The sequence below is a fragment of the Ranitomeya imitator genome, chromosome 3 (genome assembly GCF_032444005.1).
Source record: "Ranitomeya imitator isolate aRanImi1 chromosome 3, aRanImi1.pri, whole genome shotgun sequence".
NCBI classification, from domain to species: Eukaryota; Metazoa; Chordata; class Amphibia; order Anura; family Dendrobatidae; genus Ranitomeya; species Ranitomeya imitator.
The window spans coordinates 734,242,586-734,268,328 of record NC_091284.1 but is presented as its reverse complement, the minus strand read 5'-3'; positions in this window follow the sequence as shown (position 1 = coordinate 734,268,328).

Sequence of the window (25,743 nt, the reverse complement as noted above, 5' to 3'; positions counted from 1 at the left end):
TTACATAACATGGATAAGTGACATAACTTCTGTCAGGGAGTGTAGACCTGGCCGTCCAGCCAAACTGAGCAATCGTGGGAGAAGAGCCTTGGTGAGAGAGGTAAAGAAGAACCCCAAGATCACTGTGGCTGAGCTTCAGAGATGCAGCAGGGAGATGGAAAAAAAGTTCCACAAAGTCAACTATAACTGCTTATCACCTGCCCAACATCATGCTACGGGGGTCTTGTTCAGCTGCAGGGACAGGACGATTGGTTGCCATTAAAGGAAGCATGAATTATTATTATTATTTATTGTTATAGCGCCATTTATTCCATGGTGCTTTACATTTAAGGAGGAGTATACATAATAAAAACAAGTACAATAATCTTAAATAATATAAGTCATATCTGGTACAGGAGGAGAGAGGACCCTGCCCGCGAAGGCTCACAATCTACAAGGGATGGGTGAGAATACAGTAGGCGAGGGTAGAGCTGGTCATGCAGCGGTTTGGTCGATAGGTGGTTACTGCAGGTTATAGGCTTGTCAGAAGAGGTGGGTCTTCAGGCTCTTTTTGAAGGTTTCGATGGTAGGCGAGAGTCTGATGTGTTGTGGTAGAGGGTTCCAGAGTAGGGGTGATACGCGAGAGAAATCTTGTATACGATTGTGGGAAGAGGAGATAAGAGGGGAGTAGAGAAGGAGATCTTGTGAGGATCGGAGGTTGCGTGTAGGTAAGTACCGGGAGACGAGGTCACAGATGTATGGAGGAGACAGGTTGTGGATGGCTTTGTACGTCATGGTTAGGGTTTTGTACTGGAGTCTCTGGGCAATGGGGAGCCAGTGAAGGGATTGACAGAGGGGCGAAGCTGGGGAATAGTGGGGGGACAGGTGGATTAGTCGGGCAGTAGAGTTTAGAATAGATTGGAGGGGTGCGAGAGTGTTCGAGGGGAGGCCACAGAGCAGGAGGTTGCAGTAGTCAAGGCGAGAGATGATGAGGGCATGGACTAGGGTTTTTGCAGATTCTTGGTTGAGGAATGAACGGATTCGTGAAATATTTTTGAGTTGAAGTCGGCAGGAAGTGGAAAGGACTTGGATATGTGGTTTGAAGGAGAGATCAGCGTCAAGGATTACCCCGAGGCAGCGAGCTTGTGGGACTGGGGAGAGTGGGCAGCCATTTACTGTAATGGAAAGGTTCATTGGGCGGTCAAGTGAGATGAGGGAAAGATGATGAATTCTGTTTTGTCCATGTTAAGTTTCAGAAATCTAGCGGAGAGGAAGGATGAAATAGTGGACAGACATTGAGGGATTCTGGTTAGTAGGGAGGTGATATCTGGTCCAGAGATGTAGATCTGTGTGTCATCAGCATAGAGGTGATACTGAAAGCCATGAGATTCTATGAGCTGTCCCAGGTCAAATGTGTAAATGGAGAAGAGCAGGGGCCCTAGAACTGAACCTTGCGGGACTCCGACAGATAGGGGGCGAGGTGAGGAGGTGGTGTGTGAGTGGGAGACGCTGAATGTCCGGTCTGTTAGGTATGATAAGATCCAGGATAGGTGAAGTCTGTGATGCCAAGGGATGAGAGGGTCTGTAATAATAGGGAATGGTATATTGTGTCAAAGGCAGGAGGAGGAGGACAGAGTAGTGTCGCTTGCTCTTGGCAATTAAGAGGTCATTGGTGACCTTAGTTAGGGCAGTTTCAGTGGAGTGGTGTGACCGGAATCCAGATTGTAAGCGGTCGAAGAGGGAGCAAGAAGAGAGATGGGAGGACAGTTCAAGGTAGACGTGTTGTTCCAGTAGCTTGGAGGCATAGGGGAGAAGTGATATAGGGCGATAGCTAGATACAGAGGATGGGTCAAGAGAGTACTTTTTGAGGATAGGTGTGATGGAGGCATGTTTAAAGCTTGAGGGGAAAACACCAGTTGTTAGTGATAGGTTGAAGAGATGGGTTAGGGTTGGGATGAAGACTGTGGTGAGGTTTGGGATGAAGTGGGATGGGATCGGGTCAAGTGCACAGGTGGTGAGATGTGATCTTGAGAGTAGAGTGGAGAGTCGATCTGTAATGAATGCGGCCAAGTACAGAGATATCCCGGATGAAAACCTCTTCCAGAGTACTCTGGACCTCAGACTTGGTTGAAGGTTCACCTTCCAGCAAGACAATGCCCCTAAGCACATAGCTAAAATAATAAAAGAGTGGCTTCAGAACAATATAGTCCAATTCACAAGCAAGATGTTCTAGACCAGAAAAAGCTTGGTTTAAGAGAAACTTTCATTTATTTATTTTACTTATATTGCGCCATTAATTGTACAACACTTTACATACATCATCATCACTGTCCCCACTGGGGCTCACAATGTAAATTACTAACCAGTATATCTTTGCAGTCTTTGAGGAAATCGGAGAACCAGTACCCATGCAAACATGGGGAAATCATACCGAATACAACTCCTTCCAGAGTTACAAGTGCTAACCACTGAGCCGTCATGCTACTCTTTTATTGAAAATTGCAATTTTTTCCATTTAAATCAAATTTCATTCTGTACTCAAGTGTTGTGAATTCTGTGGCAGAGTTCACTCCTGTGGTCACAAGTGGTACTTCGGCTGATTCTCTCTGGGAGCTTCCGTTTGTGGAGGAAAGTGGTACTGCAGCTTCTGAGTTTCCTCCCTCAGGTGATCTGGTGAGGTCGTTAGCTGCTTCTCTACTTAACTCCACCTGATGCTTTGATCCATGCTTCCTGTCAATGTTCCAGTGTTGGACTTGTGTTTCTCTGGATCATTCCTGTGGCCTGCTGCTCTGCATAGCTAAGTGCTTCTTTGCTATTTGTTGCTATTTTTTCTGTCCAGCTTGTCTATTTGTTTTGCTGGAAGCTCTGGGACGCAAAGGGTGTACCTCCGTGCCGTTAGTTCGGTACGGAGGGTCTTTTTGCCCCCTTTGCGTGGTTTTCTTTAGGGTTTTGTGTAGACCGCAAAGTTATCTTTCCTATCCTCGTTCTGTCTAGAATATCGGGCCTCACTTTGCTGAATCTATTTCATCCCTACGTTTGTCTTTTCATCTTACTCACAGTCATTATATGTGGGGGGCTGCCTTTTCCTTTGGGGTATTTCTCTGAGGCAAGGTAGGCTTATTTTTCTATCTTCAGGCTAGTTAGTTTCTCAGGCTGTGCCGAGTTGCATAGGGAGCGTTAGGCGCAATCCACAGCTGCCTCTAGTTGTGTTTGGAGAGGATCAGGAATTGCGGTCTACAGAGTTTCCACGTCTCAGAGCTCATTCTATTATTTTGGGTTATTGTCAGATCACTGTATGTGCTCTGATCGCTATGTACATTGTGTTACTGAATTGCCTATCATAACACTCAAGAGTCCAGTGCGTGGTTCTATTCAGTGACTGACAGCTATTTTTTATGCACACTCATATAGGGGAGACTGGTAAAATTGCAGTGGCATAACTAGAGTACGATGGGCTCTGATGAAAAATTTGGACCTGGGCCCACACCTTCATGTTGGTCAGATGTATGGGCCTTTCTATAAGAATGTCACCCGTCCTGGCCTCTTCTTGTAATAATGTCCCCCATCTTGTCCCCTTTCTGTAATAATGTCCCCCATCCTGGCACTTTCCTGTAATAATGTCCCACATCCCAGCCCTTTCTTGCAATAATGTCCGCCTTCTTGGCCCCCTTTTTGTAATTATGTCCCCCATCCTGGCCCCTTGCTGCAATAATGTCTTCCGTTCTGGCCCCTTCCTGTAATAATGTATCCCATCCTGTATCCCTTTCTGCAATAGTGTCCCCCGTCGTGGCCTCCTTCAGTAATAATGTCGCCCGTCATGGCCCTTTTCTGTAATAATGTCCTCTGTCATGGCACCTTTCTGTAATAATGTACTCTGTCCTGGCTCCTATACTGCAATAATGCCCCCCATCCTGTGACCCCTCCTGTAATAATGTCCCATCTCCTTGGTCTCTTTCTGTTATAACACCCATTCTAAGCCCCTTCCTCGTAAAATGCCCTCCATCCTGAGATTCTTCCAGTAACCATGTCACCCATCCTGATCCTTTTATTGTAATAATGTCCCCCATCCTGGTCCCTTCCTCTAACAATGGCTCCCATCATGGTATAATGTAACCCAACCTGGGCTCCTCCTGGTATAAGGTCCCCTACAGTGGGCCCTTTCCTGGGGTCCAACTGAAGATCCCACACAGGGTGCCAACAAATAAATGTTCATCTGGCTCGTGTGTTGTAAGATAGATAGAATGATATGATTAATATTTCTATAAAATACCGTAAATATTCAATTTTGTTTCAAGAGGGTAAGTGATTTTTTTTGTTTTATTACTAAAATATATGTCAGTTTCTCATCATTTCGGTCTAAAACTAATCATGAGCATGACGTGCCATCCGGACTGTCCGTAAAACATATGTCACTTTTGTACGATTGGAAGTTTTTATTACATCGGTCAAAAATGTGTCTTGAAATAAAATTTATTATCTTTGGCCTGAAGCAGCCCAAGCTGTAAATACATCGCTAGTCATGGCCATACTTCCAGTCACAATACTAGAGTTCCTGCACTACCAAAGGCTAAGTAATGATGATCTACATAATAAATCATTTCTATAAATTTGCTGACTCGCAGCAGCATTGATCAGGCCTGCCATGGAGCTCCTCACTTCCAGGCAAGGGAATTAAATCTTCCAGCATCTCACAGCTTCCCTAGTTCCTGCCAAAATATAATGCTTCTGAAAAATAGCAAAGGTGTATGAGAGAGGCATGAAGAAATCAAAAATCCTAGGATGATGCAAAACATTCCATCATCTATGTTCTGTGGAAAACGTCACCTTGTGTAATGCCAGTGTTGGCATTCTCATCGGCCCATGTAGACATGGCAGCGGTCAGCCGACAAGTACATGCAACCTAAAAAATAATCACTGACAGCGGCATACTTCTACTTTGTAAACGGAATATACTTTATGGAGATGGATAAATATAATAATAATCATTTATTTCCATATTGTGTGCATTGGCCCATGTGAAAAAAGCCTTAAAAAGAGCGCCTTATTATATTCTTAAGCAAAGAAATCAGTCAGCCGACAATTATCAGTCCTGATTTCCCAATTAATATTCATATTTATCTTGAATGAGCTGATGTTTTTAAAAAAGTAGTTAAAGAAAAATCAGCACTGGTCGGATGTAGCTTCCTCTGCCAAGAACTCTTGAACTAGAGCTGATCTGTAGTTCTCAGCAACAGACACTACACAGGGAATGGAATTATTCACTGTCTATTATCCAGCAGCAAACAGAGCTGACTAATCGGTGGGGGAGCTGGGTGTTAGGCCGGCGTCACACTAGCGAGTTTTATGAGAGGTGCAGAAAATACGGATTGCACACGGTACAATGATTTTCTATGGGGCAGCTCCTTTCTGCCGTATTTTACGTATCCGTATTATACGGTCTTGTACGGCCATAGAAAATTGCAGCATGCTGCGTTTGTCAGCGTATTGCGCAAAAAAATACGCCAATGAAAGTCAATGGGGGCGAGAAAAATACGGATTACACACGGACCAGCAGTGTGACTTGCGAGAAATACGCCAGACATCTCCAGGTGCCAGGACATGTGCCAAGCCCTCAATCAGGAAGCTCAGACATGCTAATTAGCTGAAAAAGCCAGACAGACATCCCGGAAGTCTGGCGCTCGCCTCCACGGAGTTGCAAGCAGCATGGCATCCATCATTAATGTGGATATGCTCCTCATCCTGGTCCAAGAAAGGCCTGAAATATGGGACCAGCAGGATCCAAACTATTCCAACCGGGCCAGGAAAGAGGCAGCTTGGAGGACCATCTGTACACTCATGTTGCGACATTAATTAACCTTGAAAAATGCTTTACCTACATGATTTCATGCAGATTTTTTTCTGGCTTAGTCTGTTTTTTTGGGGGGGATTTTTTAGCAAAAACAAAGATACTTAACATGAGAAAGGATTTACGTACATAGATAATATAGATGTTGCGTTGGGTACTATTTTTGGTAACGCCAGACTGGAACAGAGGGGAGTGGACCCTGTCCTTGTGTTGTTTCATTTTATTGTGTATAATGTATTTGTTGTTTTAAGCAATTTAAACTTTAGGAAATTCATTTAAGAAGGCTTTTTATTAGCATCATTAAAATATGATCAATCAATGCCAACTGTTTTAAGCAATGTGCAGAATGAGCTTATAGAATTTTTGTTACCATGTCATTGCAGTGGAAGATGTTATAACACGATGGCGCAGCATCAGGGACCAATATCGCCAGGAAAGGCAGCAGCGGGAAAGAAGTGTGTCAGCAGCTCCAACCAAAAAGCGAAAGTATATATACTATGATCGGCTTTCCTTTTTGGATCCTAGTATGGATCTAAGACCGTAAGTAAAAACATCACAACACAATTCTTATTATTATTAATATTTTTTAATGTTATAGCGCGATTTATTCCATGGCACTTTACATGTAATGAGGGGTATACATAAGAAAAACAAGTACAATAATCTTAAACAATACAAGTCAATAACTGGTACAGGAGGAGAGAGGACCCTGCCCGCGAAGGATCACAATCTACAAGGGATGGGTGAGAATACAGTAGGCGAGGGTAGAGCTGGCCTTGTTGTGGTTTGGTTGATTGGTGGTTACTGTAGGTTATATGCTTCTCGGAAGAGGTGGGTCTTCAGGCTCTTTTTGAAGGTTGTGAGGATCATAGTTTGCGTGTAGGTAAGTACCGGGAGACGAGGTCACAAATGTATAATAAACTAATGTTAGCAAATGAATCAACTATTAATTAGGGGTATTAATTTTGCTTTTTTCATAACAGAACACAGACCAACCTCACTGAGAGGGAGACCGGGTCGGACTCGGAGGTGGTCATAGATCCGGTTGGTGTCGAAGAAGAGGTGGCAGGCCCATCTTTGGCCTCTTCTACATCCATCTCTCCTTGACCATCGGCTTCTGCATCCCAAGAGACAGCAATAAGTGTCCAAGATGCAGACCCACCACCATCAGCAGCACATGATCCTGTAAGCCAGGAAGAGCAAAGAGACAGCAGCAGCCCTACTGTCCCACTGGTGTCCTCCCCACAGGCAGCTGGCCCTTTATGCAGAGGCCGCAGAAGGAGAGAGCTGCAAGCCAGTAGGAGGGATGTGGATGCTGGGGTCCTCAATTATTTGGCCAGTGCAGCCACTGATGACGGTGAGGAGGCCTTTGCTTGCAGCCTTGCCCGGTACCTTCGTCCCCTTCCCCGTGAGGTGAGGCTACATGTGAGAGGGTGTATTCAAATCCTGATTGATTTATGCACCTACCCAAATGACCCCTATGAGGTTTTGGAATTTATTGAGAGAAGGCAGCTTTCACTACATAACCTCTTGCGCCTTCCACGAACTCAACAGGTGCAAAGTCAATCAGGATTTGAAGCACCTCCTCCACGTGTGCCTACACCTCAACCCCTCCCCAACCAAAATCAACCAAGGCCAGCACCATACCATATGGCAGCCTACAACCAACCTTCCCAATATGACCACTTTTCCAGGCCCAGTGCTGTAGGCTGGTCCCAACCTGGGTTTGGACAACATGGCCATATTGGGGGTGGCTATGAGTCCAGCCAATATGTTCAGCAGCATGAGGGCCAGAGACAAATCCATTATGGCCAATACCCAACTGGCCAATATGACCCAGGCCTGCATTTGGATCCGCCACACACATTATCCACACAGGGTGAAGGACAATTGGCCCAACAAAGGCCACCTGAGCAGGACCCTGAGCTGCCGCCATCACCTCCACCAACTTACCACAATTTGTAACCAAAAGTTGTTTTTGTTTATATTTGTTATGTCTAACCATGTTTTGGTTAACTTTGTGCTGTAATTGCACTTTGTTCTGTTGTGGTTTACAGAAAAAAAAAACAAAAAAAAACCATAAGAAACAAATATGGTTAAAAGTTAAGACCAAAAGGCTTTTGGTATAAGTAAAAAATGTTGTCAAAAGCCAATTGATGTTTGTGGGACAATCATTCGTACATCACACACATATGCTCTGTTCATAACCATCTGGTATTTAAGTAAATACTACACACAGAGTACGGTTTCGGTGGGCATAAAATATTTTATGGTGATAATATATTTGGAAACTAAGGAAATCACAACTGAGAAACAGCATAATCTTGCCAGGGAGTAGCACCCTGAGGAGAAACAAAATAATTTGTGAAAATATCTCTCACTTTTATTCCAGAAAGGGGACGGCGCGGAGGAGGGCCATGTGGTGTAGGCCTACTCTCATTGAGCAACATTTCTTCACCAATAACAGATGACGGGCAATCATGAAGTCAAGTAAAATTGTGCAAAACAACACATGCTTTAATAACTTCATTAATAGTAGCCTGGAGGAATGGCAGACTGGAGGAAATGCCATTTGGCACACAGAATCCCAAAGGCACACTCCACCAGTCTACACGCCCTGGAAAGCCACAAATTAAAAACACGCCGCCGGTGATCCAGGTTTTGCCTGGGATAAGGCCTCATGACATTCCTTGTCAATTGGAAGACCTCATCTCCCACAAGAACATATGGCACTGGTTCAGCATTGGAGCCTGGGAGTTGTTGTGGTGGTGGAAGGTCTAACTGGTTTTCACGTAGCCGCCGACCCATAATGGACGAATTGAAGAACCTTGAGTCTCCTGTTCGCCCATAGGCCCCAATGTCTACAATTATAAACCTGTAGTTATTGTCAACTACAGCTAACAGAACTACAGAGAAAAACTGCTTATAATTGTAGAATTGGGAGCCAGAGTTTGGCGGCTTACCACCCTGATATGTTTCCCATCCAGGGCTCCAATGCAGTGTGGGAAATCACAAGTGTCATTGAACCCACGGGCTATTTTGAGCCAATCAGCCATTTTTGGCTCAGGCATGACAAGTTCATGTAATTTTGACCATATTTCACTACATGTTGAGTGCATAATGCCAGAAATCGTGGAGAGACCAATGAGAAACTCCAGGTGTAGTCCCGCATAAGACAATCGAGTTGACAGGAAGCTGAAAGGACACAAAAAATCATATTAGTTAGGTTACAATAGTTTAGAGAAAACATGATAAAGCGCAAGTATGTTGTTTACTAAAAAAAAACAGGTATATCAATGAAATTAATGGATATTTACCTAGTGTACATAAGTAGAACATTACATATACATATTTTTATTGTGGTTTTGTCCTAAGTAACACATATATTTTAAAATAGCTGCTAGCAAACAACCCTGAAAAAAAAAAACATCATCAACATACAATATGTGAGGATGTTGAATACATACCGTAAGATAAGGAGAACACGTCACGGACCGCCCCCGGCACATTAACCCCTGGCACACCGCGATCAAAGATGATCGCGATGTGCCGGCGGTGCAGGGAAGCACCGCGCAGGGAGGGGGCTCCCTGCGGGCTTCCCTGAGCCCCCCGCAGCAACGCGATGTGATCGCGTTGCTGCGAGGGTCTTACCTCCCTCCCTCCCTGCTCGAGCCCCGGATCCAAGATGGCCGCGGATCCGGGTCCTGCAGGGAGGGAGGTGGCTTCACAGAAGTGATCTGACAGAGTGCTGTGCAAACTGTCAGATCACCGATCTGTGATGTCCCCCCCTGGGACAAAGTAAAAAAGTAAAAAAATAAATTTTCAAATGTGTAAAAAAAAATAAAAAAAAAATATTCCAAAATAATGAAAAAAAAAAAAAATATTATTCCCATAAATACATTTCTTTATCTAAATAAAAAAAAAACCAATAAAAGTACACATATTTAGTATCGCCGCGTCCGTAACGGCCCGACCTATAAAACTGGCCCACTAGTTAACCACTTCAGTAAACACCGTAAGAAAAAAAAAACGAGGCAAAAAACAACGCTTTATTATCATACCGCCGAACAAAAAGTGGAATAACACGCGATCAAAAAGACAGATATAAATAACCATGGTACCGCTGAAAACGTCATCTTGTCCCGCCAAAAACGAGCCACTATACAGCATCATCAGCAAAAAAATAAAAAAGTTATAGTCCTGAGAATAAAGCGATGCCAAAATAATTATTGTTTCTATAAAATAGTTTTTATCGTATAAAAGCGCCAAAACATAAAAAAATGATATAAATGAGGTGTCGCTGTAATCATACTGACCCGAAGAATAAAACTGCTTTATCAATTTTACCAAATGCGGAACGGTATAAACGCCTCCCCCAAAAGAAATTCATGAATAGCTGGTTTTTGGTCATTCTGCCTCACAAAAATCGGAATAAAAAGCGATCAAAAAATGTCACGTGCCCGAAAATGTTACCAATAAAAACGTCAACTCGTCCCGCAAAAAACAAGACCTCACATGACTCTGTGGACCAAAATATAGAAAAATTATAGCTCTCAAAATGTGGTAATGCAAAAAATATTTTTTGCAATAAAAAGCGTCTTTCAGTGTGTGACGGCTGCCAATCATAAAAATCCGCTAAAAACCCCGCTATAAAAGTAAATCAAACCCCCCTTCATCACCCCCTTAGTTAGGGAAAAATTAAAAAAATGTATTTATTTCCATTTTCCCATTAGGGCTAGGGTTAGAGTTAGGGCTAGGGTTAGGGCTAGGGTTAGGGCTAGGGTTAGGGCTAGGGTTAGGGCTAGGGTTAGGGTTAGGGCTAGGGTTAGGGCTAGGGTTAGGGCTAGGGTTAGGGCTAGGGTTAGGGTTAGGGCTAGGGCTAGGGTTAGGGCTAGGGTTAGGGCTATGGTTAGGGTTAGGGCTAGGGTTAGGGCTAGGGTTAGGGCTAGGGTTAGGGCTAGGGCTAGGGCTAGGGCTAGGGTTAGGGCTAGGGTTAGGGCTAGGGTTAGGATTAGGGCTAGGGTTAGGGCTAGGGTTAGGGCTAGGGCTACAGTTTGGGTTGGGGCTAAAGTTACAGTTAGGGTTTAGATTACATTTACGGTTGGGAATAGGGTTGGGATTAGGGTTAGGGGTGTGTCTGGGTTAGAGGTGTGGTTAGGGTTACTGTTGGGATTAGGGTTAGGGATGTGTTTGGATTAGGGTTTCAGTTATAATTGTGGGGTTTCCACTGTTTAGGCACATCAGGGGCTCTCCAAACGCGACATGGCGTCCGATCTCAATTCCAGCCAATTCTGCGTTGAAAAAGTAAAACAGTGCTTCTTCCCTTCCGAGCTCTCCCGTGTGCCCAAACAGGGGTTTACCCCAACATATGGGGTATCAGCGTACTCAGGACAAATAGGACAACAACTGTTGCGGTCCAATTTCTCCTGTTACCCTTGGGAAAATACAAAACTCGGGGCTAAAACATATTTTTTGTGGGGAAAAAAAGATTTTTTATTTTCACGGCTCTGCGTTATAAACTGTAGTGAAACACTTGGGGGTTCAAAGTTCTCACAACACATCTAGATTAGTTCCCTGGGGGGTCTAGTTTCCAATATGGGGTCACTTGTGGGGGGTTTCTACTGTTTAGGTACATTAGGGGTTCTGCAAACGCAATGTGACGTCTGCAGACCATTCCATCTAAGTCTGCATTCCAAATGGCGCTCCTTCCCTTTCGAGCTCTGCCATGCGCTCAAACGGTGGTTTCCCCCAACAAACGGGGTATCAGCGTACTCAGGACAAATTGGACAACAACTTTTGGGGTCGAATTTCTCCTCTTACCCTCGGGAAAATACAAAACTGGGGGCTAAAAAATAATTTTGGGGGGAAAGATTTTTTTTTTTAATTTTCACGGCTCTGCGTTACAAACTGTAGTGAAACACTTGGGGGTTCAAAGCTATCACAACACATCTAGATGAGTTCCTTAGGGGGTCTAGTTTCCAAAATGGTGTCATTTGTGGGAGGTTTCTACTGTTTAGGTACATTAGGGGCTCTGCAAATGCAATGTGACACCTGCAGACCATTCCATCTAAGTCCTCATTCCAAATGGAGGTCCTTCCCTTCCGAGCCCTCCCAGCGCACTCAGGACAAATTGGACAACAAATTGTGGGGTCGAATTTCTCCTGTTACCCTCGGGAAAATACAAAACTGGGGGCTAAAAAATAATTTTTGTGGGAAAAAATTTTTGATTTATTTTTACGGCTCTGCATTATAAACTTCTGTGAAGCACTTGGTGGGTCAAAGTGCTCACCACACCTCTAGATAAGTTCTTTAGGGGGTCTACTTTCCAAAATGGTGTCATTTGTGGGGGGTTTCAATGTTTAGGCACATCAGTGGCTCTTCAAACGCAACATGGCGTTCTATCTCAATTCCTGTCAATTTTGCTTTGAAAAGTCAAACGGCGCTCCTTCCCTTCCGAGCTCTCCCATGCGCCCAAACAGTGGTTTACCCCCACATATGGGGTATCAGCGTACTCAGGACAAATTGTACAACAACTTTTGGGGTCCAATTTCTGCTCTTACCCTTGGGAAAATAAAAAATTGGGGGCGAAAAGATAATTTTTGTGAAAAAATATGATTTTTTATTTTTACGGTTCTACATTATAAACTTCTGTGAAGCACTTGGTGGGTCAAAGTGCTCACCACACCTCTAGATAAGTTCCTTAAGGGGTCTACTTTCCAAAATGGTGTCACTTGTGGGGGGTTTCAATGTTTAGGCACATCAGTGGCTCTTCAAACGCAACATGGCGTCCCATCTCAATTCCTGTCAATTTTGCATTGAAAAGTCAAACGGCGCTCCTTCCCTTCCGAGCTCTCCCATCCGCCTAAACAGTGGTTTACCCCCACATATGGGCTATCAGCGTACTCAGGACAAATTGTACAACAACTTTTGGGGTCCAATTTCTTCTCTTACCCTTGGGAAAATAAAAAATTGGGGGCGAAAAGATAATTTTTGTGAAAAAATATGATTTTTTATTTTTACGGTTCTACATTATAAACTTCTGTGAAGCACTTGGTGGGTCAAAGTGCTCACCACACCTCTAGGTAAGTTCCTTAGGGGGTCTACTTTCCAAAATGGTGTCACTTGTGGGGGGTTTCAATGTTTAGCCACATCAGGGGCTCTCCAAACGAAACATGGCGTCCCATCTCAATTCCAGTCAATTTTGCATTGAAAAGTCAAATGGCACTCCTTCGCTTCCGAGCTCTGCCATGCGCCCAAACAGTGGTTTACCCCCACATGTGGGGTATTGGCATACTCAGGACAAATTGTACAACAATGTTTGGGGTCCATTTTCTCCTGTTACCCTTGGTAAAATAAAACAAATTGGAGCTGAATTAAATTATTTGTGAAAAAAAGTTAAATGTTCATTTTTATTTAAACATTCAAAAAATTCCTGTGAAGCACCAGAAGGGTTAATAAACTTCTTGAATATGGTTTTGAGCACCTTGAGGGGTGTAGTTTTTAGAATGGTGTCACACTTGGGTATTTTCTATCATATAGACCCCTCAAAATGACTTCAAATGAGATGTGGTCCCTAAAATAAAATGGTGTTGTAGAAATGAGAAATTGCTGGTCAACTTTTAACCCTTATAACTCCCTAACAAAAAAAAATTTTGGTTCCAAAATTGTGCTGATGTAAAGTAGACATGTGGGAAATGTTACTTATTAAGTATTTTGTGTGACATATCTCTGTGATTTAATTGCATAAAAATTCAAAGTTGGAAAATTGCGAAATTTTCATAATTTTCGCCAAATTTCCGTTTTTTTCACAAATAAACGCAGGTACTATCAAAGAATTTTTACCATTGGCATGAAGTACAATATGTCACGAGAAAACAATGTCAGAATCACCAGGATCCATTGAAGCGTTCCAGAGTTATAACCTCATAAAGGGACAGTGGTCAGAATTGTAAAAATTGGCCCGGTCATTAACGTGCAAACCACCCTTGGGGGTAAAGGGGTTAAGGAATAAGTCCAGACAGTAAGAAAATTAAAGCCAGTAATTTAATTTATCTTCTGCTGAGAATTTTTTTTAGAGAATGTTTTTGTTTTTTTTCAACACATTTCAAGTACGAATCATTTCAAAGCAATCAGATAATGTGTGGCAGTAACATTAAGTTGTGTACATTGCTTATTGCTATTGGCCTTTTGATATATGTCTGCGTACTCTGCGTTCGGCTCCAAATCCGTCTGAGTCAGATCTCTGCAGACATAAGAGCCATTATTACATGACATTAGATTATGAATGGTATTAATAAAAAGCACAAACAATAGTGGTGGTAAAGTCCTTAGAATGGAAGGAAGGTGCAAAATGTCAAATTCTGATATCAAAAAATAATTTCTTAAATTAAATTTTCCACAGGAAAAAAAAATTGCATATGGTTTCTATAGCAGTGCAACACTGATCTTCACTTTGAAAATGATCTTTTACATTTTTGTATCGCCCTTTGCTATTTCACCATTTTATTTTTTTTTTACAGTATTGACCTTAGTTTAGAGAGGCAAAATGGGCAAAAACAAACTTCTGCTGCCCTCCTGCCGCTTCTGTATCAGCACAGGGAAATTTCAATATAACTTTTGTTCAAAAATTGGAAGCCAAATTGTACAAACCCACATTGAATTCTAATAAAATAGGTTCATACAATGCATAGACAATATATGTATAAATGTAATAGAAGAAAGGTTTTCTCATTCTGATAAGCTTATCTGTAATGAAGTCAGTGAAAGCTTTCAAAATTCATATGCTAGTGGGGTAGGTATCAAAGCTGGCTACGGCGGGCGTCATTGTAGCTAGAAAAAGGAGCATCCACAGATTTAGTCCTATGTCCCTTCACAAAAATACTCTAAAAACTGGACGTTAACAAGCAAAAAAGGTGTCTCAATATGCCATTCAACATTCCATCAGGGGCTGGGATTGTGAAATATGGAGGCTTTAAGCAGAACAAGTGGCCATCATTACAGTTTTCCCTGGCACTCCCTCTCTCCAATACATGCCTCATCCATAAGACATAAAAATCTAATGAGAAAACATCAGTTATTTGCGAGTGAGTATTTTGACCATATCATCACTTTTAAGAAGATTTTCCAACTCCAAGCTCTATAAAGTTCAATGTAATTTGGATGAAGCAGACCAGGTCATGAGTATTTGTGTAATGAGGGAGGTGCAGATCTCGGGAGACGAGATCTCAATCTGCGCACCCGCCACCTCTAGCTGCCATTTTCTCCAAGCCCACCACAGGGATATCAGAGGGAAAATCAATTCCACTCACCGGCACTGACACCTTCTGTGAAGAGATCTAATTAAAAAAAAACAGCTGTAAAAGTGTTAGTTCAAAGAACCAGTAAGCTGTAAAAAATGAGTCAGTCTAAGGCTTCATTCACATGTATGTGTGGCATGTATGTGTTCTATACATTATTTCACTGATACAACATGTACTGAGTCCATTATAATCTATGGTTCTGTTCACATGTCCGTGTTTTTCATCAACCGTGTATCCATGCAAATCTCACAGAGACATTTCCATATTTTTCTGGTATCTATGATGAAAAGAGCCATTACAGTTCTACGGGTCCGTGAAAAGCACATGCAGCACATGGATGACATCAGAGTACAGTCCGTGTGCTGCATGTATTTAACACTGCAAAGTGTAGGAGAAGCTTTGTCATTTATTTATCCATCCGTGAAAAACACTGATCAGACATGGACTATACACTGATGATAAAAACGGACACAAGGACATACACTGATGACACAATGATCCAAAACACTAATGATACTGGTACCATTTGTCATGTACGTGTTTAACCCCTTCATGACCCAGCCTATTTTGACCTTAAAGACCTTGCCGTTTTTTGCAATTCTGACCAGTGTTCCTTTATGAGGTAATAACTCAGGAACGCTTCAACGGATCCTAGCGGTTCTGAGATTGTTTTTTCGTGACATATTGGGCTTCATGTTAGTGGTAAATTTAGGTCAATAAATTCTGCATTTATTTGTGATAAAAACGGAAATTTGGCGAAAATTTTGAAAATTTCGCAATTTTCACATTTTGAATTTTTATTCTGTTAAACCAGAGAGATATGTGACACAAAATAGTTAATAAATAACATTTCCCACATGTTTACTTTACATCAGCACAATTTTGGAAACAAAATTTTTTTTTGTTAGGAAGTTATAAGGGTTAAAATTTGACCAGCGATTTGTCATTTTTACAACGAAATTTGCAAAACCATTTTTTTTAGGGACCACCTCACATTTGAAGTCAGTTTGAGGGGTCTATATGGCTGAAAATACCCAAAAGTGACAACATTCTAAAAACTGCACCCCTCAAGGTACTCAAAACCACATTCAAGAAGTTTATTAACCCTTCAGGTGCTTCACAGCAGCAGAAGCAACATGGAAGGAAAAAATGAACATTTAACTTTTTAGTCACAAAAATTATCTTTTAGCAACAATTTTTTTATTTTCCCAATGGTAAAAGGAGAAACTGAACCACGAAAGTTGTTGTCCAATTTGTCCTGAGTACGCTGATACCTCATATGTGGGGGTAAACCACTGTTTGGGCGCACGGCAGGGCTTGGAAGGGAAGGAGCGCCATTTGACTTTTTGAATCAAAAATTGGCTCCACTCTTTAGCGGACACCATGTCACGTTTGGAGAGCCCCCGTGTGCCTAAAAATTGGAGCTCCCCCACAAGTGACCCCATTTTGGAAACTAGACGCCCCAAGGAACTTATCTAGATGCATAGTGAGCACTTTGAACCCCCAGGTGCTTCACAAATTGATCCGTAAAAATGAAAAAGTACTTTTTTTTCACAAAAAAATTATTTAAGCCTCAATTTTTTCATTTTCACATGGGCAACAGGATAAAATGGATCCTAAAATGTGTTGGGCAATTTCTCCTAAGTACACCAATACCTCACATGTGGGGGTAAACCACTGTTTGGTCACATGGTAAGGCTCGGAAGGGAAGGAGCGCCATTTGACTTTTTGAATGAAAAATTATTTCCATCGTTAGCGGACACCATGTCGCGTTTGGATAGCTCCTGTGTGCCTAAACATTGGCGCTCCCCCACAAGTGACCCCATTTTGGAAACTAGACCCCCCAAGGAACTTATTTAGATGCCTAGTGAGCACTTTAAACCCTCAGGTGCTTCACAAATTGATCTGTAAAAATGAAAAAGTACTTTTTTTTCACAAAAAAATTCTTTTCGCCTCAATTTTTTCATTTTCACATGGGCAATAGGATAAAATGGATCATAAAATTTGTTGGGCAATTTCTCCCGAGTACGTCGATACCTCATATGTGGGGGTAAACCACTGTTTGGGCACTCGGCAGGGCTCGGAAGGGAAGGCGCGCCATTTGACTTTTTGAATGGAAAATTAGCTCCAATTGTTAGCGGACACCATGTCGCGTTTGGAGAGACCCTGTGTGCCTAAACATTGGAGCTCCCCCACAAGTGACCCCATTTTGGAAACTAGACCCCCCAAGGAACTTATCTAGATGCATATTGAGCACTTTAAACCCCCAGGTGCTTCACAGAAGTTTTATAACGCAGAGCCATGAAAATAAAAAATAATTTTTCTTTCCTCAAAAATGATTTTTTAGCCTGGAATTTCCTATTTTGCCAAGGATAATAGGAGAAATTGGACCCCAAATATTGTTGTCCAGTTTGTCCTGAGTACGCTGATACCCCATATGTGGGGGTAAAACACTGTTTGGGCGCACGGCAGGGCTCGGAAGGGATGGCACGCCATTTGGCTTTTTAAATGGAAAATTAGCTCCAATCATTAGCGGACACCATGTCACGTTTGGAGAGCCCCTGTGTGCCTAAACATTGGAGATCCCCCAGAAATGACACCATTTTGGAAACTAGACCCCCAAAGGAACTAATCTAGATGTGTGGTGAGGACTTTGAACCCCCAAGTGCTTCACAGAAGTTTATAACGCAGAGCCATGAAAATAAAAATAAAAAATTATTTTCTCAAAAATGATCTTTTAGCCTGCAATTTTTTATTTTCCCAAGGGTAACAGGAGAAATTGGACCCCAAAAGTTGTTGTCCAGTTTCTCCTGAGTACGCTGATACCCCATATGTGGGGGTAAACCACTGTTTGGGCACATGCCGAGGCTCGGAAGTGAAGTAGTGACGTTTTGAAATGCAGACTTTGATGGAATGCTCTGTGGGCGTCACGTTGCGTTTGCAGAGCCCCTGATGTGGCTTAACAGTAGAAACCCCCCACAAGTGACCCCATTTTGGAAACTAGACCCCGAAAGCAACTTATCTAGATGTGTGGTGAGCACTTTGAACCCCCAAGCACTTCATAGAAGTTTATAATGCAGAGCCGTGAAAATAATATATACGTTTTCTTTCCTCAAAAATAATTATTTAGCCCAGAATTTTTTAATTTTCCCAAGGGTAACAGGAGAAATTTGACCCCAATATTTGTTGTCCAGTTTCTCCTGAGTACGGTGATACCCCATATGTGGGGGTAAACTACTGTTTGGGCACATGCCGGGGCTTGGAATTGAAGTAGTGACGTTTTGAAATGCAGACTTTGATGGAATGCTCTGCGGGCGTCACGTTGCGTTTGCAGAGCCCCTGATGTGCCTAAACAGTAGAAACCCCCCACAAGTGACCCCATTTTGGAAACTAGACCCCGAAAGGAACTTATCTAGATGTGTGGTGAGCACTTTGAACCCCCAAGTGCTTCATAGAAGTTTATAATGCAGAGCCGTGAAAATAATAAATACGTTTTCTTTCCTGAAAAATAATTATTTAGCCCAGAATTTTTTATTTTCCCAAGGGTTACAGGAGAAATTGGACCCCAAAAGTTGTTGTCCAGTTTCTCCTGAGTACGCTGACACCCCATGAGTGGGGGTAAACCACTGTTTGGGCACACGTCGGGGCTCAGAAGGGAAGTAGTGACTTTTGAAATGCAGACTTAGATGGAATGGTCTGCGGGTGTCACGTTGCGTTTGCAGAGCCCCTGGTGTGCCTAAACAGTAGAAACCCCCACAAGTGACCCCATTTTAGAAACTAGACCCCCCAAGGAACTTATCTAGATATGTGGTGAGCACTTTGAACCCCCAAGTGCTTCACAGACGTTTACAACGCAGAGCCGTGAAAATAAAAAATCATTTTTCTTTCCTCAAAAATTATGTTTTAGCAAGCATTTTTTTAGATTCACAAGGGTAACAGGAGAAATTGGACCCCAGTAATTGTTGCGCAGTTTGTCCTGAGTATGCTGGTACCCCATATGTGGGAGTAAACCACTGTTTGGGCACACGTCAGGGCTCGGAAGTGAGGGAGCACCATTTGACTTTTTGAATACGAGATTGGCTGGAATCAATGGTGGCGCCATGTTGCGTTTGGAGACCCCTGATGTGCCTAAACAGTGGTAACCCCTCAATTCTACCTCCAACACTAACCCCCCCACACCCCTAACCCTAATCCCAACTGTAGCCATAACCCTAATCACAACCCTAACCACAACCCTAATTCCAACCCTAACCCTAAGGCTATGTGCCCACGTTGCAGATTCGTGTGAGATATTTCCGCACCATTTTTGAAAAATCCGCGGGTAAAAGGCACTGCGTTTTACCTGCGGATTTTCCGCGGATTTCCAGTGTTTTTTGTGCGGATTTCACCTGCGGATTCCTATTGAGGAACAGGTGTAAAACGCTGCGGAATCCGCACAAAGAATTGACATGCTGCGGAAAATACGGCGCGGAAACGCTGCGTTGTATTTTCTGCACCATGGGCACAGCGGATTTGGTTTTTCATATGTTTACATGGTACTGTAAACCTGATGGAACACTGCTGTGAATCCACAGCGGCCAATCCGCAGCCAAATCCGCACAGTGTGCACATAGCCTAATTCTAAAGGTATGTGCACACGCTGCGGAAAACGCTGCGGATCCGCAGCAGTTTCCCATGAGTTTACAGTTCAATGTAAACCTACGGGAAACAAAACTCGCTGTACACATGCTGCGAAAAAACTGCACGGAAACGCAGCGGTTTACATTCCGCAGCATGTCACTTCTTTGTGCGGATTCCGCAGCGGTTTTACAACTGCTCCAATAGAAAATCGCAGTTGTAAAACCGCAGTGAAATGCGCAGAAAAAAACGCGGTAAATCCGCCATAAATCCGCAGCGGTTTAGCACTGTGGATTTATCAAATCCGCAGCGGAAAAATCCGCAGAGGACCAGAATACGTGTGCACATACCGAAACCCTAACCCTAGCCCTAACTCTAACCCTACCCCTAACCCTACCCCTAGCCCTAACCCTAACCCTACCCCTAACCCTACCCCTAACCCTAACCCTACCCCTAACCCTAACCCTACCCCTAACCCTAACCCTATTCTAACATTAGTGGAAAAAAAAAATTTCTTTATTTTTTTATTGTCCCTACCTATGGGGGTGACAAAGGGGGGGGGGTCATTTATTATTTTTTTTATTTTGATCACTGAGATATAATCTATCTCAGTGATCAAAATGCACTTTGGAACGAATCTGCCGGCCGGCAGATTCGGCGGGCACACTGCGCATGCGCCCGCCATTTTGGAAGATGGCGGCGCCCAGGGAGAAGACGGACGGGACCCCGGCTGGATCGGTAAGTATGATGGGGTGGGAAGGGGGACCACGGGGGGGGGGGATCGGAGCACGGGGGGGAATCGGAGCGCGGGAGGGGTGGAACGGAGCACGGGGGGCGTGGAACGGAGCACAGGGGGGTGGAATGGAGCACCGGGGGGGTGGATCGGAGTGCAGGGGGGGTGATGGGAGCACGGGAGGGTGATTGGAGCACGGGGGGAGCGGACAAGAGCACGGGGGGAGCGGAGCACTGGACGGAGGGGAGCCGGAGCAGTGTACCGGCCAGATCGGGGGGGCTGGGGGGGCGATCGGTGGGGTGGGGTGGGGGCACATTAGTATTTCCAGCCATGGCCGATGATATTTCAGCATCGGCCATGGCTGGATTGTAATATTTCACCAGTTATAATAGGTGAAATATTACAAATCGCTCTGATTGGCAGTTTCACTTTCAACAGCCAATCAGAGCGATCGTAGCCACGAGGGGGTGAAGCCACCCCCCCTGGGCTAAACTACCACTCCCCCTGTCCCTGCAGATCGGGTGAAATGGGAGTTAACCCTTTCACCCGATCTGCAGGGACGCGATCTTTCCATGACGCCACATAGGCGTCATGGGTCGGATTGGCACCGACTTTCATGACGCCTACGTGGCGTCATGGGTCGGGAAGGGGTTAAGCACCGATGTGTGGATGAGGCCTTACCTTTCTGGTCAACCTTATGGTCACATAGTCAGTCCAGTCAGTCAGGGAAGTCCCAGATTGGGTGGATTTCATAGATCATAAAGAAAACAATCCAATTAATGTTAGAACACTCCTTTGCTACAGCGCTTAAAGGGTTATCCCCATCTCTAACATCCTATCCCAGCATGCAGTAGGTGTAATAATAATTATAGTAATAATATTAGCATATACCTCCAATTAGAAATGTAGTATAGTTTTTCTGGTTTGCTATACCTTGGGTATCCATAGTTACGTCCACTAATATAGTGACAGTTAGCTAGTGCTTGTGGTCATAGGTCCTGCAATGCCTGCACATGAGGAAAGATACATAGTGAAACAGAAAAACTATACTACATTTCTAATTGGAGGTATTTGCTTGACAAAAGCCCCCTTTTTAATATTGATCAATTAAAATTCTATTTGCGACCAGATTTTGTATCTGAATTTCTATTTGTGAAATGTAATTAAAGGGAACCTGTCACCCCCAAAATCGATGGTGAGGTAAGCTCACCGTCATCAGGGGCTTATCTACAGCATTTTGTAATGCTGTAGATAAGCCGCCGATGTTACCTGAAAGATGAGAAAAAGACATTAGATTATACTCACCCAGGGGCGGTCCTGCTCCGATGGGTGTCTCAGGTCCGGTACAGCGCCTCCCATCTTCATTCCATGACGTCCTCTTCTGGTATTCATGCTGCGGCTCCAGCGCAGGCGTACTTTGTCTGCCCTGTTGAGGGCAGAGCACAGTACTGCAGTGCGCAGGCGCGGAAAGGTCAGAGAGGCCCGGCGCCGGCGCACTGCAGTACTTTGCGAGACACCCATTTGACCGGACCAGCAGCGGGACCGCCCCTGGGTGAGTATAATCTAACCTCTTTTTCTCCTCTTTCAGGTAACATCGGGGGCTTATATACAACATTACAGAATGCTGTAGCTAAGCCCCTGATGACAGTGAGCTTACCTCACCATCGATTTTGGGGGTGACAGGTTCCCTTTAAGAATTGGCAGTTAACGGCAACAGTGTAGATCAAGATAAGGTCTGGAAAAGGAAGTAAAATATCAGTGGGAGCTGCTCGTAGAATTGCTAGAGCGGTAAATCAGAACCTCCACTCAACTGTGAAAGACCTTCAGAAAGATTTTGGTACATTGTTCTACTGTTCAGAGACATCTGCCCAATAATGGCCTTCATGGAAGAGTCATCAGAAGGAAAACTCTCCTCCATCGTTACCATAAAATTCAGAGTCAGAAGTATGCAAAAGAACATCTACACAAACCTGATACATTTTGGATACAAGTCCTGTGGACCGATGAGGTTAAAATAGAAGTCTTTGGCCACAATGATCAAAAGAATGTGTGGAGAAAATAGGGTACAGAATTTCAGGAAAAGAACATCTTGCCAACCATTAAGCATCGGGGTGGATCAATCATTCTTTGGGATTGTGCTGCAACCAATGGTACGGGTAACATTTCACAGGTAGAGGGAAGAATGGATTCAATGAAATTTCAACAAATTCTTGATGCAAACATAACACCATCTGTAAAAAAGCTGAACTTGAAAAGAGAATGGCTTCCACAAATGAATAATGATCCTAAACACACACCAAAATGCACAATAGACTACCACAACCTGAAGGTTTTACAATGGCCCTCAATGTCCCCTGATCTGAGCATTATTGAAAATCTGTGGCTAGACCTCAAAATAGCAGAGCATGCAAGATGACCCAGGAATTTCACAGAACTGGGAGAATTTTCCAAGGTAGAAAGGATAAAAATCTCTAAAGCAACAATTGAAAGTCTCTTGGCTGGCTACAAAAAGCAATTACAAGCTGTGATACTTGCAAAAGTGGGTGCTACTAGGCACTAACCATGTATGGTGCCCAAACTTTTGCATCTGCCAATTTTCCTTTTTGTAAGGAAATGAGTCATCTTTAACTATAGGCCTTTTTGAGATCATTTCATCTTCAACTTTTGTAACAATTCAAAATAGCAGCAATTTTGCCCAAACTTTTACTTGCCACTGTATGTCACACAGAATCTTAATATACACTTACCTTGTAATGTCTTCACATCCTGTTGAGTACAGATGTGTCCGGATCCCAGAATTCCAAGCGGCGGAAATTCACCAACCTACATATTAGGACAACCAAGTGATGGGTGTCTCAATAAGGAAACTGCTGGTGGTACCAGCCTCTTGCACGGTACCACCAGCGGAACACCGTCGCACCACACACACACACACACACTATATACACCATACGCACCACACACACACAAACACACACTGTATATGCCGTATGCACCTCACACACAATGCATACGCCATACGCACCACACATACACACTGTGCACCGTACGCAGTCTCTTGCACGCTACCACCAGTGGAACACCATCGCGAACACACCACCACTGGGATTAGCCATATGATTCACTGACCGCTGCCATCTTTGTACAGGAGGAGCGCATGTGCAGTTTTAATGTGACCACCGCTATCTATCTGCACAAAGATGGCGGCGGTTTGATTATGGGGTAAGTGCACATAGGAAAGAGGACACACAGAGGGGAGACAGCTCAAACGAGAGAACACTTGAGGGAAGAAGACAGCACAGTGGTGGAGAGAGAACACACAAGGGGGAGAGCACATGGGGTACACAGGTCAAAGAAGAGATAACATGAGAGGAGAAGACAGCAGATGGGGAGAGAAAAAACACACAGGGGTGAGAAAGACAGAACACAGGGGGAGACAGCTCAAATGGGACAGCACATGAGGGGAGAACACAGCACAGGAAGGAGAAAGACAGCAGACAAGGGGGATAGCACATGGGGTGGACAGGTCATAGAAGAAAGCACAGACGGGAGAAGTCAGCACATGGGGAAAGACAGAGTGGATAGGTACGTGAGCACATGGGGGGAGAGACTCTCAATGCTGCAATGCCTGCCCCATCGTGACATTACCACCCTCCCGATGGGATAGCATCGGGCCTCCATCTAGTAGTTAATAAATAACATTTCCCACTATCCATTTTTTAAACATAATGTTTTTGTTATGAAGTTAGAGGGGTTAAAAGTTGATCAACAATTTCTCATTTTCTCAACAAAATTTGCAAAAACATTTTTTAAGAAACCACATAGGCTATAGGCTGGACCACGGTGAGTCATTGGATGTGGTATATCTCGATTTTTCCAAAGCGTTTGATACCGTGCCGCACAAGAGGTTGGTACACAAAATGAGAATGCTTGGTCTGGGGGAAAATGTTTGTAAATGGGTTAGTAACTGGCTTAATGATAGAAAGCAGAGGGTGATTATAAATGGTATAGTCTCTAACTGGGTCGCTGTGACCAGTGGGGTACCGCAGGGGTCGGTATTGGGACCTGTTCTCTTCAACATATTCATTAATGATCTGGTAGAAGGTTTACACAGTAAAATATCGATATTTGCAGATGATACAAAACTATGTAAAGCAGTTAATACAAGAGAAGATAGTATTCTGCTACAGATGGATCTGGATAAGTTGGAATCTTGGGCTGAAAGGTGGGAGATGAGGTTTAACAATGATAAATGTAAGGTTATACACATGGGAAGAAGGAATCAATATCACCATTACACACTGAACGGGAAACCACTGGGTAAATCTGACAGGGAGAAGGACTTGGGGATCCTAGTTAATGATAAACTTACCTGGAGCAGCCAGTGCCAGTCAGCAGCTGCCAAGGCAAACAGGATCATGGGGTGCATTAAGAGAGGTCTGGATACACATGATGAGAGCATTATACTGCCTCTGTACAAATCCCTAGTTAGACCGCACATGGAGTACTGTGTCCAGTTTTGGGCACCGGTGCTCAAGAAGGATATAATGGAACTAGAGAGAGTACAAAGGAGGGCAACAAAATTAATAAAGGGGATGGGAGAACTACAATACCCAGATAGATTAGCGAAATTAGGATTATTTAGTCTACAAAAAAGACGACTGAGGGGCGATCTAATAACCATGTGTAAGTATATAAGGGGACAATACAAATATCTCACTGAGGATCTGTTTATACCAAGGAAGGTGACGGGCACAAGAGGGCATTCTTTGCGTCTGGAGGAGAGAAGGTTTTTCCACCAACATAGAAGAGGATTCTTTACTGTTAGGGCGGTAAGAATCTGGATTTGCTTGCCTGAGGAGGTGGTGATGGCGAACTCAGTCGAGGGGTTCAAGAGAGGCCTGGATGTCTTCCTGGAGCAGAACAATGTTGTATCATACAATTATTAGGTTCTGTAGAAGGACGTAGATCTGGGGATTTATTATGATGGAATATAGGCTGAACTGGATGGACAAATGTCTTTTTTCGGCCTTACTAACTATGTTACTATGTTACTATGTTACATCACATTTAAAGTGATTTTGATTGGCTTATATGAGAGAAAATACACAATACTGCACCTCTTAAAGTCCTCCAAAGCACTGTTTCTCAGAAGTTTATAATGTTGAGCCGTGAAAATAAAAAATCTATTTTTTTTCCACAAAAATGTTCTTTTAGCGCCCAATTTTTTATTTTCAAGTGGGTAATAGGAGAAAATGGACCCCATTTGT